Source organism: Giraffa tippelskirchi, chromosome 6 (assembly GCF_054371585.1).
Source record: "Giraffa tippelskirchi isolate mGirTip1 chromosome 6, T2T-mGirTip1v1.2.pri, whole genome shotgun sequence".
NCBI classification, from domain to species: domain Eukaryota; kingdom Metazoa; phylum Chordata; class Mammalia; order Artiodactyla; family Giraffidae; genus Giraffa; species Giraffa tippelskirchi.
Genome location: NC_137280.1, coordinates 35,006,877 through 35,021,786, shown reverse-complemented (window position 1 = coordinate 35,021,786; position 14,910 = coordinate 35,006,877). Strand labels below are relative to the sequence as shown.

Sequence of the window (14,910 nt, the reverse complement as noted above, 5' to 3'; positions counted from 1 at the left end):
TTAAGTTGGTAATGCATACATAGCACTTTGCCTTGTTCCTCTTCAATGTAATAAAAAGGAGAATACTTTCACCTTTTTTTCAGAAGACCCGACTGTACTCAGGGAAACAGACACCTTAGTGTGGAGTCTCCGTACTGTTAGGGGGACCTAGATGATGAAATGAGTTGACCTAGAGCTTTCTTATCCAATAAAAGTGGTTCACTCAATTGCAGGAACTTGGGGCTGATGTTCAGTCCACATTTTTTGAATAGGGTAAGAAATCACCTTTCCTCAAAGGGTGAAATCACAAGCTTCTGTATTCCTCCACGCCCCCCCACCCCAAGTTATTCTTAAAGTAATAGCCTAAGATTTTTACTCAATTTTGATGTACTTTTTTTTAAAGCATGGCATATTTAAGTGAAGTGAAGTCGCTCAGTCGTGTCCGACTCTGCGACCCTGTGGACTGTAGCCTACCAGGCTCCTCCGTCCATGGGATTTTCCAGGCAAGAGTACTGGAGTGGGTTGCCATGACCTCTTCCAGGGGATCTTCCCAACCCAGGGGTCGAACCTGGGTCTCCCGCATTGTAGGCAGATACTTGTACCATCTGAGCCACGAGGGAAGTCTGGCATATTTATGCATCACTAAAATTAATCTCACCTCATTCAAAATTCCAGTCATCTAATTCATACTCCATGTCTATGTGTGTTGTGTATTTTACAGATTGCTTTTCAGTCAGGATTCTGATAACCTGTAATAGGAGTCAGCAAATCTTTTCTGTATAGGGCCAGACAGTAAATCCATCAGTATATATACTGAGGAAAGATATGCCTTCTTAACATCAATGAATTATTTTCTTTCTAGGATTACAAATCTGGGGTAACAAACAGGATATAACACTGATGGCAACATTTTATTTTACAGGTTTTTTTTAATGCGGACCTTTAAAAATTTTTTTTGTTTACTGTGTTTTGTTGTCTATTTATTTTTGGCTGTATTGGGACATGGTTGCTTTGCACAGGCTTTCTGTGGTTGCAGCAAGCAGGGGCTACTCTTCATTGCAGTGAATGGCTTCTTGTGGTGGCTTCTCGTTACAGAGCACAGGGTGTAGGCATGCCAGCTTCATTAGTTGGGCACAGAAGCTCAGTAGTTGTGGCTCATGGCCCTAGAGCACAGAGGCTTGGTAGTTGGAATCTTCCCAGAGGTGGGATCTAACCCACATTCCCTGCATTGGCAGGTGGATTCTTATCCACTGGGCCACCAGGGAAGTCAAAACGTGGACCATTTTTAAAGTCTTGATTAAATTTGTTACAATATTGCTTATGTTTTCATGTTTTAGTTTTTTTTTTTGGCCACTAGGCATGTGGGATCTTAGCTTCCCAATGAAGCACTGAACCCACCCTCCTTGGATTGTAAGACGGAGTCTTAACCACTGGACTGCCAGTAAAGTCCTCCTGTGGCACAGTTTTAGGTACCACCTTGGCTGTGATGAAACAAAAAGATTTTAACAGGAAATCGGATAAATATATCCCAGTATACAGAGTGTCCCCTCCCCTTACCTAGTTGCTTAATGAGAGAAAAGTGAAAGTCGCTCAGCTGTGTCTGACTCTTTGCGACCCCATGGACTGTACAGTCAAGTCCATGGAATTCTCCAGGCCAGAATACTGGAGTGGGTTGCCATTCCCTTCTCCAGGAGATCTTCCCAACCCAGGGATCAAACTCAGGTCTCCCACATTGCAGGCGGATTCATTACCAGCTGAAGCACCAGGGAAGCCCAAATAAGAGAGAATATGTCAAATTCAGAAATACATTCAGAGCTTTAAGACATTTTAACTTGCTGATAAAAATATGTACATTTCTAAATTAGAGTCTTTTATTGCCACTTAATCCTACTCTTACCCTATGTTATAAGATTGTTTTATATCAGACCTCAACCTTAGTTGAGCACTATGACCTTGAGTTTCCATAGCCTTTAGAATGTAAGTTAGGAGTCTTTCATTAATATCTACACTTAAAAAGGTGTACTTAAGTCAGTTAGACTTGTGAGTCATCTTGGACACAGTTTGAAAATACTAAGCTTGTGAGTAACTGAGCCAAGGATGTATGACCTGAAAAACACATTCTATCAAGCTGAAGAAGAAAATTTCCCAAACTAAAGACTCTCAAACTGAACCAGAAGCCTGTGTCATTGTTTCAAACACATTTAATTCCCCATTATGAGTCCCATTGAGGACACTTCTCTTTGTGTTGCTCGGTCTCTTGTAGTAGACTCAAGTACATGGCAAATGAACAAATTCTGAGCACAATTATTAGTCAAAATTTCTCTTCCAACACATTTTCAACATTGGTCTAAAATAGTTCCAAGAGTCTTTCCTCAAGGTTAAAATTAATCACAACAGATGGTCCATTCTAAGAGATTTGGAAAAAGTTTTCTTGCTCTGCTAATGTGGTACTGTCCCATCAAGTGTGTCAAATATATCTAGAAAGGACACAGTGATGGAACTCTGAGAAGAACATGACAGCAGGGGCTCTTACCTGGGCATCCCATTCACTCCTCAGCCCACTGCAGCCTAGAATGCAAATTCAGTATTTAAAACTACTTTCTTAAAGGCTACTAATGAAGTTGCCAGAGCCCCACCTCTGCAGCATTTCACTGTTAGTGACTAATTTCCTTCACACAGCTGTCCTCTTACTTGACCCTGTACGCATCAATATTCTTTTCTTTGCAGGGCACTCTCGGTGTTCTTTCCCATGGGGGGGTGTGTGTGTTCTTTCCCATGGGTGTGTGTGTGTGTGTGTGTGTGTGGGTGTGTGTGTGTGGGTGTTCGCACGCGCTCAATTGCTCAGACGTGTCCCAACTCTTTGCAGCCTCATGGACTGGAGCCTGCCATGCTCCTCTGCCCCTGGTGTTCTTAATTACAAATGATCACAGTGACTTAAACCTTGGTTGACCTCTGTCCAGAGTTTACAAGTATTTGTCGAAATGACACTGTGCATTGTTTGATGCACAAAAGATTTTCAATCACATTCTAATTTGGATCACTGTTCTTCAGTTTCTCGTGGATGACCTCGAGGGTCTTTAGATTTACATTTTTGGTGTATGGAGTCTCATCATGATCATAGCAAAGTTACTTTTAGAAAAATTACAGCCTTGATTTTTTTTGGAGCTATTCAATGTATGCTAGCCATGTAAACACAATTTGATGAGGTGATGTCTAGGTGACTTGATCATGTCATATCAATATGTATGTATCTCTGTTAACTATGCAGACTAATAAAACCTTCAAACTGAAGGGACCTAAGAAAAACCTACACATTTGTTATTCAGTCTCTGCTTGAACTCGTGCCATCAGTGTTCATCTCCAGCTCGTAGAGCATCTGTGTTAGGTTGAGATCCTTCCATTAGTTCTCTAAACTGAGTTGAGTTGAAATTTGCTTATTCCCTCTCTCAGTGCCACATGAAATCCACATAATGCTCTATGTAACTATGGAAACTGAAAAGCGAAGTACATTATATTTTAGGACTACTTAGGGCATTAAATTTTTTCTCCTAGAAAACAGTATCTTTTCTGTCCTGTAAGTATCAAGTCAAAAATCCATACTGTTCATTCTTTTCTAGTTTAATGTTTCATTCTTCATTTTTAGAGCTAAGAATCAAATATTTAGTATGAAAAACCGATGCCCAAGAAAAGATTTTAAAGTACCCAGAAATATTTCTTGTAAAGTAGCATATTAATTTGCTGGCATTGGTATATAACACTGAAGATTAAACTTGCTTCTCCAAGATAAGATTAAGTTTGCAGCTTGTTATAAAAATTTAAATGTTACTTAATCCTAGGCTTTCAAGAATTCATAATTAATTGATTTCTTAATGCAGTACAATTTTAATATATAAATTTAATGATTCAACTCCCTTTAGAAAATGTATTACAAGGGAGATATAAGTTATTTTTTCCTTTAATTGCCTTTCAGATCATATTCTAAAAGCAGTGAGAAATATTTTTATTAAATTCTTATAAAACTTCAGGTCCTTCAGGCCCAAGCCATCCCTCTGCCTAAGAAGCAGGATAGATTTACAATTATGGCTAGTTTGTTATTTTTATACTCAGTTTGAAAAAGATTACAAGTACAGTCCTGATGCATTTATGTCACCAAGATGGAAGACTGGGAATATTGTCTTTATTAGGTAGCCAGTTTAAGTCCCCAAATTATTGAATACTCATTGGCATAATATTTCTTCTCAATGTTTGAACTCTAAAATATATGAGTTGGGAATATCTATAAAAAATAGTTATCCAGAATGCATTTTGTAAGGTTTGCTGCATGCTGTTTGAAAGTTACCACTGTATCTTTGTTTCAGCACAAAATCCAGGAATGTGAGCTGAGGATCTGAGGACATTTTGCCTGTGTAGGTAATGAATTTCATTGCAATTTTCACTATTTATGGATATGAGAAAGAAAAAAGGGGCATGTTTCACCTTTTAGGCATTTCTCACTGACATCGTGACAGTTTGTTATAAACTTTTATGTTTAATGTGAGCAATTTCTTTATAGTATCATCGTAACTTTAATCTAGACCTCGGAATGGCAGGGGTTTTTTAGTTTTTTTGGAAACTAAGCTTAAATGATGCAGATGTAATTTGCAGGCAAAAATGAATAAATTTGCATTGGATAGTTTGCCACTGAAAAAGTCCATTTTCTGCATATAATGAAAGTGAAGAGACTTGAAAAATCAGATTTGAGAATGTTTCCAACATATCATATTACCATTAATGTCCTGCTTTTTAATTAGAATCTTTTTAAAATATTTATTTATTCATTCATTTCATTTTTGGCAGTTCTGGGTCTTCATTGCTGCACATTTGCTTTCTCTAGCATCAGCGAAGAGGGGCTACTCTTTGTTGCACTGTGGTGGCTTCTCTTGTGGAGCACAGATTCTGGGGAGTGAGGGCTTCAGTAGTTACAGCTCCCAGGCTCTAGAGCCACAGGCTCAGTAGTTGTGGCACACTGGTTTAGTTGCACTGTGGCATGTGGTATCTTCCTGGGTCTGGGATTGAACCCATGTCTTCTGCATTGGCAGAAGATTCTTTGCCACTGAGCCATCAGGATAAGTCATCAACCATCTTTATTTCCACCTTTATTAGTATATTAGTATAATTAATTATTGGGAGATGAATAATGAGGAAACTGCAAAGGCAAAATCTGGCATTTTGTATTTTCTGAGAAGGACTGTCGGGCTTCCCTAGTGGCTCAGATGGTAAAGAATCTGCTTGCAATGGGGGAGACCTGGGTTTGATCCCTGGGCTGGGACAATCCCCTGGAAGAAGGCATGGCAACCCACTCCAGTATTCTTACCTGGAGAATCCCCATGGACAGAGGAGCCTGGCAGGATATAGTCTGTGGGGTCACAAAGAGTCGGACACGACTGAGCGACTTAACACACACACAGAAAGCAAAACTTACGCTGTTAAAGAAAATTGTAAGCACTTGAAATTGTACTATGTAATTGAGTCCCATCATAATAATTTAGGTATGTTCAAAGTATTTTCATTGTAGGATTAATAATTAGAATATAGTATATATTTAAGACCTTTTATAGTTTAGTTTCAGAGTTGAAAGCTTTCCAAAGCTTCTAAAAAGTAAAGGTATAACTCATTTATGTGGCTCTCTCATTTATGGACATTAGAGAGGGACTTTTATATAAGTCTTATGAAGCAAAATGTATTGAAAAGAGTATTCCTTAACAAAAGTTTTCATGATCTGTAGACATGATGTAGAAAGGTTTCAGAATAAACTATAGGATTTCATAGGAACTTCACTTGTTTGAGCAGGTAGATTTGGAAACTAAAGAGTGTTTTCCTTTAATGAATCCGGTCCACTTGGTATATTAGGTAATTATTATCATTCAGTTCATGTCTGTTTCTTTAGCTCTATTAGAGACCCTTTGTTCTTTCTTTAGTAAACAGTGATCTAAATTATCATATATGCTGCTGTATTCTACAGTGATTAATTAGCATAAGCTATTCAAACACACAAAGGCATTTCTATTTTAAAATCCATCCTTGAAGAGAAAATAAAACTTTATAAGATAATTGCTAGTAACAGTATTCATTTTCTGTATATCTATTTAACTTACTTACAATGTGAATTTTAAAAGTGAGCATTTTGTTTGCACATTTCTTTTCCCTGTTTGCATTTTTACTCCACAGTCTCCACTCACTCTTTCCAGTTCCTGCTTTAAGTACTTGCTTACCTTCATCTTATCTTCATCTGACTCTTAGGAGTTATTTTTCTCTAGCTAAATTCTTTTAAGTAAATCTAGCCATGTTTTAGATATAAATACGAAACTATTCAAATTCACCGAAAGTGAATTTGAATCCTATTTTTTTTTTTTGCCAAAAATAATCCTAATTTTAAAAAATTTTTATTCTAATGGAAACCATGTAAATTTACTGGTTGCTTCTGAGTACACCTCCAGGAACCATTTCTTCTTAGTGAATTTCTCTGCCTTAAATTTGGCTGTTTTGCCCTGACTATGACCTTTCTTATTTCAGCCTAACTGGCTAACAAATGCAAAGCAAATCTCAAAAGAGGACCATTGTTTTCACTTCTAAATAACCTTCTTCAGGGATTTTCAAGCTATGCTCTGGGATCCTAAGAGTCTTTGAAGATGCCTTCCTGGGAGTGGGGTTAGAGTAGGTGGGACCCTTGGGCCTTCTGCCAAACCTCTAAAACAGCTTCACTTTTATCCTGCTATGTTTTCAGGGCCCAGTAATTAAAGTTTTTTTTAACCAGCAACTTAATTTAAAAACATTGATGAATGATTCATATTATTAGTAATTAATGATAGTAATAGTAGCTTTTGTTTATAGAGGCTTGTCATGTGCCAGACTCCTAGTATTTTCTAACGTTAATCTATTAATCCTTAAAACAACCCTATAAGATTAAGCAATTTTGCTGTTCCTGTTTTGCAAAAGAGGAAACTGAGATTTAAGGGTATCAAATAACTTTCCCAAGGAACCACAGCTACTAAGTGACAGACTCTGACTCAAATCTGGGTGTGCCAGTTAATACTTTAAGTCAAGAGTGGCAAATACTGGGTAAGTATGCTCCCACCCTGTGCTCTCCCACACTTGAGGCAGACAGAGCAGCAGTGTCTCTCACTGATCACCAACACAGCCTTAGAATCCTTCTCCACAAGGTACCATGGGCAGTCACTCCTAACCCATTGGTGTTGGCCTTCAAGAGGAGACCCATCTTCTTACCCTACTTTAAGGTATTGGTTGTAGAAAAACACCAAATTACCTTTGATCCTAGATGAAACTATTTGATGAACAAAAATCTGTAATGGTACCATCCTCATTCTTGCTAACTTCTAATAGAGGCTTTTTGTATTTGTAACTTGTATAAATTCATAAGTTAGTTATGTTGTTAAGTCGCTTCAGTCGTGTCCGACTCTGTGTGACCCCATAGACGGCAGCCCACCAGGCTCCGCCATCCCTGGGATTCTCCAGGCAAGAATACTGGAGTGGGTTGCCATTTCCTTCTCCAGTGCATGAAAGGGAAAAGTGAAAGTGAAGTCACTCAGTCGTGTCCAACTGTTAGCGACCCCATGGACTATAGCCTACCTGGCTCCTCCGTCCATGGGATTCTCCAGGCAAGAGTACTGGAGTGGGGTGCCATTGCCTTATCCATGTTAGTTATAAACACTATATAACCCTCAAAATCAGGATAGTTAAGGTTTTTTAAGCTCCTCTTGGCCTGCCTGCGGGAACAAAGACCTAAAGTAATTTATATTCTTGACCTGATATTTTAGATGTGAGGTGGAGGTGGTGAGAGAGAGGATGGAGAACTTAGGATTGAGGTAAGTCTGCCAGTTTCCATATTGTAGAATGGAGAATTCAGTGGTTTGAATAACTTTCACTGTTTCCACTACCAGCATGCCCTGCCCAGGAATGTCAGAACCACAGGATTGGGTGAACGCCCAAATATTTATAAAAGGAACACCCATACCCAACCCCCAGCTGATTTTTCAGTTGTTCTTGCCAGGAGGTAACCAGTAGTTCCTGTGCTGTGCCCATTCTTACCAGAGAAAGCTAGGTGCAATTTAATTTTTTCCTTTTAGGTCCAAGACTTTTAAAATGACTCATAGTAGTTTCTGCTCAAGACACGTCAAAAGAGATCCAAGACTATATTTAGGAACTTGCTATGAAATTACCTGTCAGTTGCAACCAATTTTTCCAATACAGTATATGTAGAGAGAGTCAGTAGCAAGTAATTTATAATTTTCAATACACAAAAATAACTTGTCATTTTTTGTTGTTAACTGGTATCAAAATCTAGATTTCCTTAAATGGATGGACATACCTTCAGTGAAATTATATAACATTTGTTTAGCATACACATTAGTGTACTGGAATGACCTTCATGTGACCATTATCATGGAACCCATTAACTCCTTGTTCATAAGAATGTTTGAATATGTCTTAAAAATGTTCTCTATTTGAATAAAGTTTCTTCCTAAAAGCTATTTTTGATACATTCTCTTTCTATTTGTAAAATTATAAATTGCTAGGCAGTGATAAGGAGAGTAAATCAGAGTGACCAGGTTTGATTTGACACTTGGATGAAGTGAAAGTGTTAGTCACTCAGTTGAGTCCAGCTCTTTGCTACCCCATGGACTGTAGCCCACCAGGCTCCCCCGTCCATGGAATTTTCCAAGCAAGAATACTGGAGTGGGTTGCCATTTCCTTCTCCAGGGGATCTTTCCAACCCAGGAATCGAACCGCGGTCTCCTGCATTGCAAGCAGACTCTTTATGTGTGAGTCACCAGGGAAGCCCTATGGCTACTAACTAGGACGTTATCTGGAGTTCAAAAAACCAACCTCTTGCTGAGGAAGATGTTGGAAAATTCTATGCATGTAGTATATAGTGAGCCCCATGTACCTCTTTTCTCCTGTCTTTTACTTTTGTTAAATGAGAGAATAAAGCAGCCGATTGTAAACTGTCCTATTCCTAGGTGATCAGGACTTGCTAAAAAAAAAAAAGACAACCAAAGCCATTTATTGAATTATGCAAAAGAGTTTTAGTTAGGATTAGTAGCCCACGTGAAGTGGAGATAGGAAAACTGGCCTAAGAATTGTGTGATACTAAGATTAAGGTTTCCAGAAAGGAACATTATAATTAAGACCAGAGATGATACCAGGGTTATATTAAATGATGATTGGAAGCAGTTAATGTTTGGTGAGAAAGGGTTAGTTATGTGTATTTCTTTGAAAAGCTTCTTCCCCTTCATATTTCTAAGTCACTGTGTATTAAAGCATCTAAGCCTAAACATCTTAAAAGTTGAATTTTTTTTTTAAAGTGAACAAACATGACACTGCAGTTACCTGATGCTACCACATACTAACTGCATGAAAAATATTCTACAGAGATTAAAAATCCTTTTGAATGTTAATTTACAAACATGTATCAGTGGGAAATACCGTGAGCTGTAAACTGACCAGGCAAGAATAATGGAGTGGGTTGCCATTTCCTTCTCCAGGTTTTTAGTGATACATACTGATAAATAACCATATCAGTAATTTACAAATGGCGTTTTGGTGGTTCCGTGTTTATACCTACAGGTGGTGAAATATGTAGACTATCACCCTTTTCCAATCTTTATCAATCCATCAGTCTATTGGTTGATCTATTTCTATATTTTTAAATGTATGGTCATATTATGTGTTCTGTTTTACAATTGCCCCTTTTTTATTTAACAATATAGTGACTCAGTGGTAAATAAGCCACCTGCCAATGCAGGAGACAGACCCAGGTTTGAACCTGGGGTCGGGAAGATCTCCTAGAGAAGGAAATGGCAACCCACTCCAATATTCTTGCCTGGAGAATCCTATGGACAGAAGAGCCTTGTGAGCAACAGTCCATGGGGTTGCAAAAGAGTCAGACACAACTTTGTGACTAAACAACAACAAAAAACTTCTTTTTAGGTTAATAAACGTGGGTCTACATCATTTTAACAATCAAATTGTTTTTGATTGTGTGCTTAGAAAAACCTTCTCCACTTCAAAAACATTAAACTATCCATCTACATTGCTTTCTGGTTAAGCTTATCTCAAGCATAGTGACTGGAGCAGCAAACTTTTTCTATAAAGGGTCAGATAGTAAATATTTTTGGTTTTGTGAGCCATACAGAATGTCTCTACCACAACTACTCAACTCTGCCATTGTAGTGGGAAAGCAGACATTGACAATACTTAAAACTAATGAGTATAGCTATGATACACTGAAATTTTATTTATGCACACTGCAATCTGATTTCACATAATTTGTATATGTGCCCCCCCCAATATTTTTCAACCATTTAGAAAAGTAAAACCATTCTGCCTCCTCTTAGTTTGCCAGTTCCACAGAAACAGGTGTCACATCAGCTTCAGGCTGCAGGTGCTTTCCTTCACACGTTTCATCTCCTGCCATGAAGTATATCAGTGTCACACCAAAATTTCTTTCAGTAAGATACTAGCCTTCTTTGAAAGTGTTCTTAGAGCCAGACATCCTGGAATGTAAAGTCAAGTGGGCCTTAGAAAGCATCACTACGAACAAAGCTAGTGGAGGTGATGGAATTCCAGTTGAGCTATTTCAAGTCCTGAAAGATGATGCTGTGAAAGTGCTGCACTCGATATGCCAGCAAATTTGGAAGACTCAGCAGTGGCCAGAGGACTGGAAAAGGTCAGTTTTCATTCCAATCCCAAAGAAAGGCAATGCCAAAAAATGCTCAAACTACCACACAATTGCTCTCATCTCACACGCTAGTAAAGTAATGCTCAAAATTCGCCAAGCCAGGCTTCAACAATATGTGAACCGTGAAATTCCAGATGTTCAAGCTGGTTTTAGAAAAGGCAGAGGAACCAGAGATCAAATTGCCAACATCCGCTGGATCATCAAAAAAGCAAGAGAGTTCCAGAAAAACATCGATTTCTGCTTTATTGACTATGCCAAAGCCTTTGACTGTGTGGATCACAATAAACTGTGGAAAATTCTGAAAGAGATGGGAATACCAGACCATCTGACCTGTCTCTTGAGAAACCTGTATGCAGGTCAGGAAGCAACAGTTAGAACTGGATATGGAACAACAGATTGGTTCCAAATAAGGAGTACGTCAAGGCTGTATATTGTCACTCTGCTTATTTAACTTATATGCAGAGTACATCATGAGAAACATTGGGCTGGAAGAAACACAAGGTGGAATCAAGATTGCCGGGAGAAATATCAATAACCTCAGATATGCTGATGACACCACCCTTATGGCAGAAAGTGAAGAAGAACTAAAGAGCCTCTTGATGAAACTGAAAAAGGAGAGTGAAAAAGTTGACTTAAAGCTCAACGTTCAGAAAAATAAGATCATGGCATCTGGTCCCATCACTTCATGGGAAATAGATGGGGAAACAGTGGGAATAGTGTCAGACTTTATTTTTTGGGCTCCAAAATCACTGCAGATGGTGATTGCAGCCATGAAATTAAAAGACACTCACTCCTTGGAAGGAATGTTATGACCAACCTAGATAGCATATTTAAAAGCAGAGACATTACTTTGCCAACAAAGGTCCATCTTGTCAAGGCTATGGTTTTTCCAGTGGTCATGTATGGATGTGAGAGTTGGACAGTGAAGAAAGCTGAGCACCGTAGAATTGATGCTTTTGAACTGTGGTGTTGGAGAAGACTCTTGAGAGTCCCTTGGACTACAAGGAGATCCAACCAGTCCATCCTAAAGGAGATCAGTCCTGGGTGTTCATTGGAAGGACTGATGTTGAAGCTGAAACTCCAATACTTTGGCTACCTGATGCTAAGAGCTGACTTGTTGGAAAAGACCCTGATGCTGGGAAAGATTGAAGGCAGGAGGAGAAGGGGACAACAGAGGATGAGATGGTTGGATGGCATCACTGACTCGATGGACATGGGTTTGGGTGGACTCCGGGAGTTGGTGATGGACAGGGAGGCCTGGCGTGCTGCGATTCATGGGGTCGCAAAGAGTTGGACATGACTGAGTGACTGAACTGAACTGAGAATCCCTCAGGAATAAAGCAAAACCACCAAACCTCTGACTTAGCTTCCTGTTTCTGTCCAAAGGGCTTCCCTGGTGGCTCAGATGGTAAAGAATCTGCCTGTAATGCAGGAGACCTTGGTTTGATCCCCAGGTTGGGAAGATCCCCTGGAGAAGGGAATGGCTACCCGCTTCAGTATTCTGGCCTGGAGAATTCCATGGACTGTATAGTCCATGGGGGCAAAGAGTTGGACACAACTGAGTGACTTTCACTTCTGTCCAAAATCTAAAATCATAAAATTCTGAGGTAAGATGAACACCTTCATTTCTGTTTTAGAATAACAACTATTTCACTTTCTCCAGAAACGGTTCACTGAATGTACTAATATATTTTATAAATTCTCTTTCTTTCCTTGTAAAAATTTCCCATTACTTTATAGATTTATTGAGACAAAATTGACGTGAAGAAGATCTTATGTGTGTGTTGTCCTGTGGAAGCCATACTCCATTATATATGCTTCTTTTTTATAATTTGTTTTTTAATTGACTGCCACAAAGAAATATTGCATATTAGTAGTGACCATGTATTTAGAAATGTTTTGTTTGCCATATACTCTCTCAAGGACCTGATACAAACGTTATCTCATTTAATCACCATAGAAACCTTTGTATAGTAGGTGTTTATGTCATCGGAGAAGGCAATGGCACCCCACTCCAGTACTTTTGCCTGGAGAATCCCAGGGATGGCGGAGCCTGGTAGGCTACAGTCCATGGGGTCGCTAAGAGTCGGACACGACTGAGCAACTTTACTTTCAGTTTTCTCATTCATGCACTGGAGAAGGAAATGGCAACCCACTCCAGGCTACAGTCCATGGGGTCGCACAGAGTCGGACACGACTGAAGCGACTTAGCAGCAGCAGCAGCAGCAGTTTATGTCATTTCACAGGTTTAAAAAATATGGGTCACCCACTTCCCCAAAGAAAACACACAGATGGCTAAGAGGCACATGAAAATATATTCAACATTAGTAATTATTAGAGAAATGCAAATCAAAACTATAATGAAAAAAACTATAATGAGATATCACCTCATATCAGTGAAAATGGCTATTATCAAAAAAATCCTGAAACAATAAATGCTGGAGAGGTGTGGAGAGAAGGGAACCCTCCTACACTGTTGGTGGGAATATGTTAATAAATTGGTACAGCTACTATGGAGAACAGTAGGGAGGTTCCTTAAAAAACTAAAAATAGAGATACCATATGACCCTGCAATCTACTCCTGGGCATATATCTGGAAAAAAACAAACCTTGTTTGAGAGGGTACCTGCACCCCAGTGTCCACTGCACCACTGCCTGCAGCAGCCAAGACTCGGGGGCGACCTAAGTGTCCATCGGCAGGAGTGGATGAAGAAGGTGTGCTACGTACATACAATGGAATATTACTCAGCTATTAAAAAAGAGTGAAATAAAGCCATTTGCAGCAACATGGATGGACCTAGAAATTGTCATCGTGAATGAAGGAAGTCAGGGAAAGAGAAATATCCTATGACATGGCTTATATTCTGAAATCTAAAAAAAAAAATTGATACAAATGAACTTATTTGTAAAATAGAAATAGACTCGAAGACTCAAAGAAAGAACTCATGGTTACCATAGGGGAAGGAAGGGGAGGAGGGATAGTTAGGGAGTTTGGGAGGAACACACTGCTATATTTAAAATGGATAACCAACAAGGACCTACTGTATAGCATGGGGAACTCTGCTCAATGTGATATGGCAGCTAGGATGGGAGGGGAGTTCAGGGGAGAATGGATACATGTATATGTATGGCTAAGTCCCTCTGCTCTCCACCTGAAACTATCACAACATTGTTAATTGGCCATACTCCAACATAAAAAGTTAAAAACAACAGCAACAAAAACTATGGGTCAGAAAGGCAAATAACCTGTCAGCTAGCACATGCAGGATCAGAATTTAAATCTACTTTTGTGAGTTTTGAAAGCCATGAATGCCCTTGAGCAGAGCTAGCCTGCATCCTTAACAGTTTATTTGCCACCCTGATGAAGTAAGTTTTTTGATACAAATAAATAAAAATTATTTAAAAAATTAAGCCCAATAAACTAAATACATTCAAAAAACCTCTCCCTGAAAAGAGGTATGTTTCTGTTTTACAATAAACATACAAAAACTTCTAAACATTTATTATCTTACCTGTTTTGTAGATTTTAAAACATAGATGTATAGATCACTTTTTAACATGGTCAAATAGATCATTTTTGTTTTCTTTATGGTTTCTACCTTCCCTAATTCAAATTTATTAAAATAGGCTCCTGGGACTTGCCTGGCAATCCAGTGGTTAAGACTCCACACTCCCAATGCTGGGTGCATAGGTTTGATCCCTGTTCAGCGAACTAGGATCCTGAATTGCCCTGAAGCATGGCTAAAGGAAAAAAAATAGTCTCCTATTTTTCTTTCAATATTTTTCATAAAGTAACCAATCTCTAAGCTGTTTACAAGATTGCTTAGAGACTTATAGAAGAAATCTATGTTAGAGGATCAAATTTAGTATGCTTTTGCCTTCATTTCAGTCCCAATAATTTAGATAATTTTACAGTGACAGTCTTTTCCCCATTACAAGTCTTGATACCTGAATTTATTATGCTCAAATTTAACTTCACTTTTGAACAGATTCAATTACCTTTGAAACTGTTTCACGCTTATCAGTTGCAGAGAAACCCATGAACTGTGAAAGAGAGCTCCTTTTCGTAGAGATTAAGCTTAGACTACTATCTAAATTCTTAGCTCATATCTTAAATGCAGAATATCTTAAAGAATATCTTAAATATTCTTATTAATTCCCCATAAGAGATTAAACTTAATTCAGAAATTGTA

The 14,910-nt window shown here is 38.6% G+C and overlaps 1 protein-coding gene and 1 long non-coding RNA gene across 3 annotated transcripts in view; one reads left to right on the top strand and one right to left on the bottom strand.

The window, feature by feature from the left end:
• Positions 1 to 8,507, top strand: part of ZBTB10 (zinc finger and BTB domain containing 10) — a 43,994-nt gene extending 35,487 nt beyond the window's left edge. For both annotated transcript variants that reach the window (XR_014057950.1, XR_014057953.1), the window contains exons 7-8: positions 4,338 to 4,389; positions 7,794 to 8,507. The gene's annotated coding sequence lies outside the window, so the exon portion shown is untranslated. The remainder of the gene's footprint in view (positions 1 to 4,337; positions 4,390 to 7,793) is intronic.
• LOC145511567 (uncharacterized) lies at positions 889 to 2,677 on the bottom strand. Its single transcript, XR_014057956.1, has 2 exons — positions 2,593 to 2,677; positions 889 to 2,512 (listed from the first exon to the last, which is right to left on the bottom strand). It is a non-coding gene; the product is annotated as an uncharacterized LOC145511567 (long non-coding RNA).
• Positions 8,508 to 14,910: the final 6,403 nt, after the last annotated feature.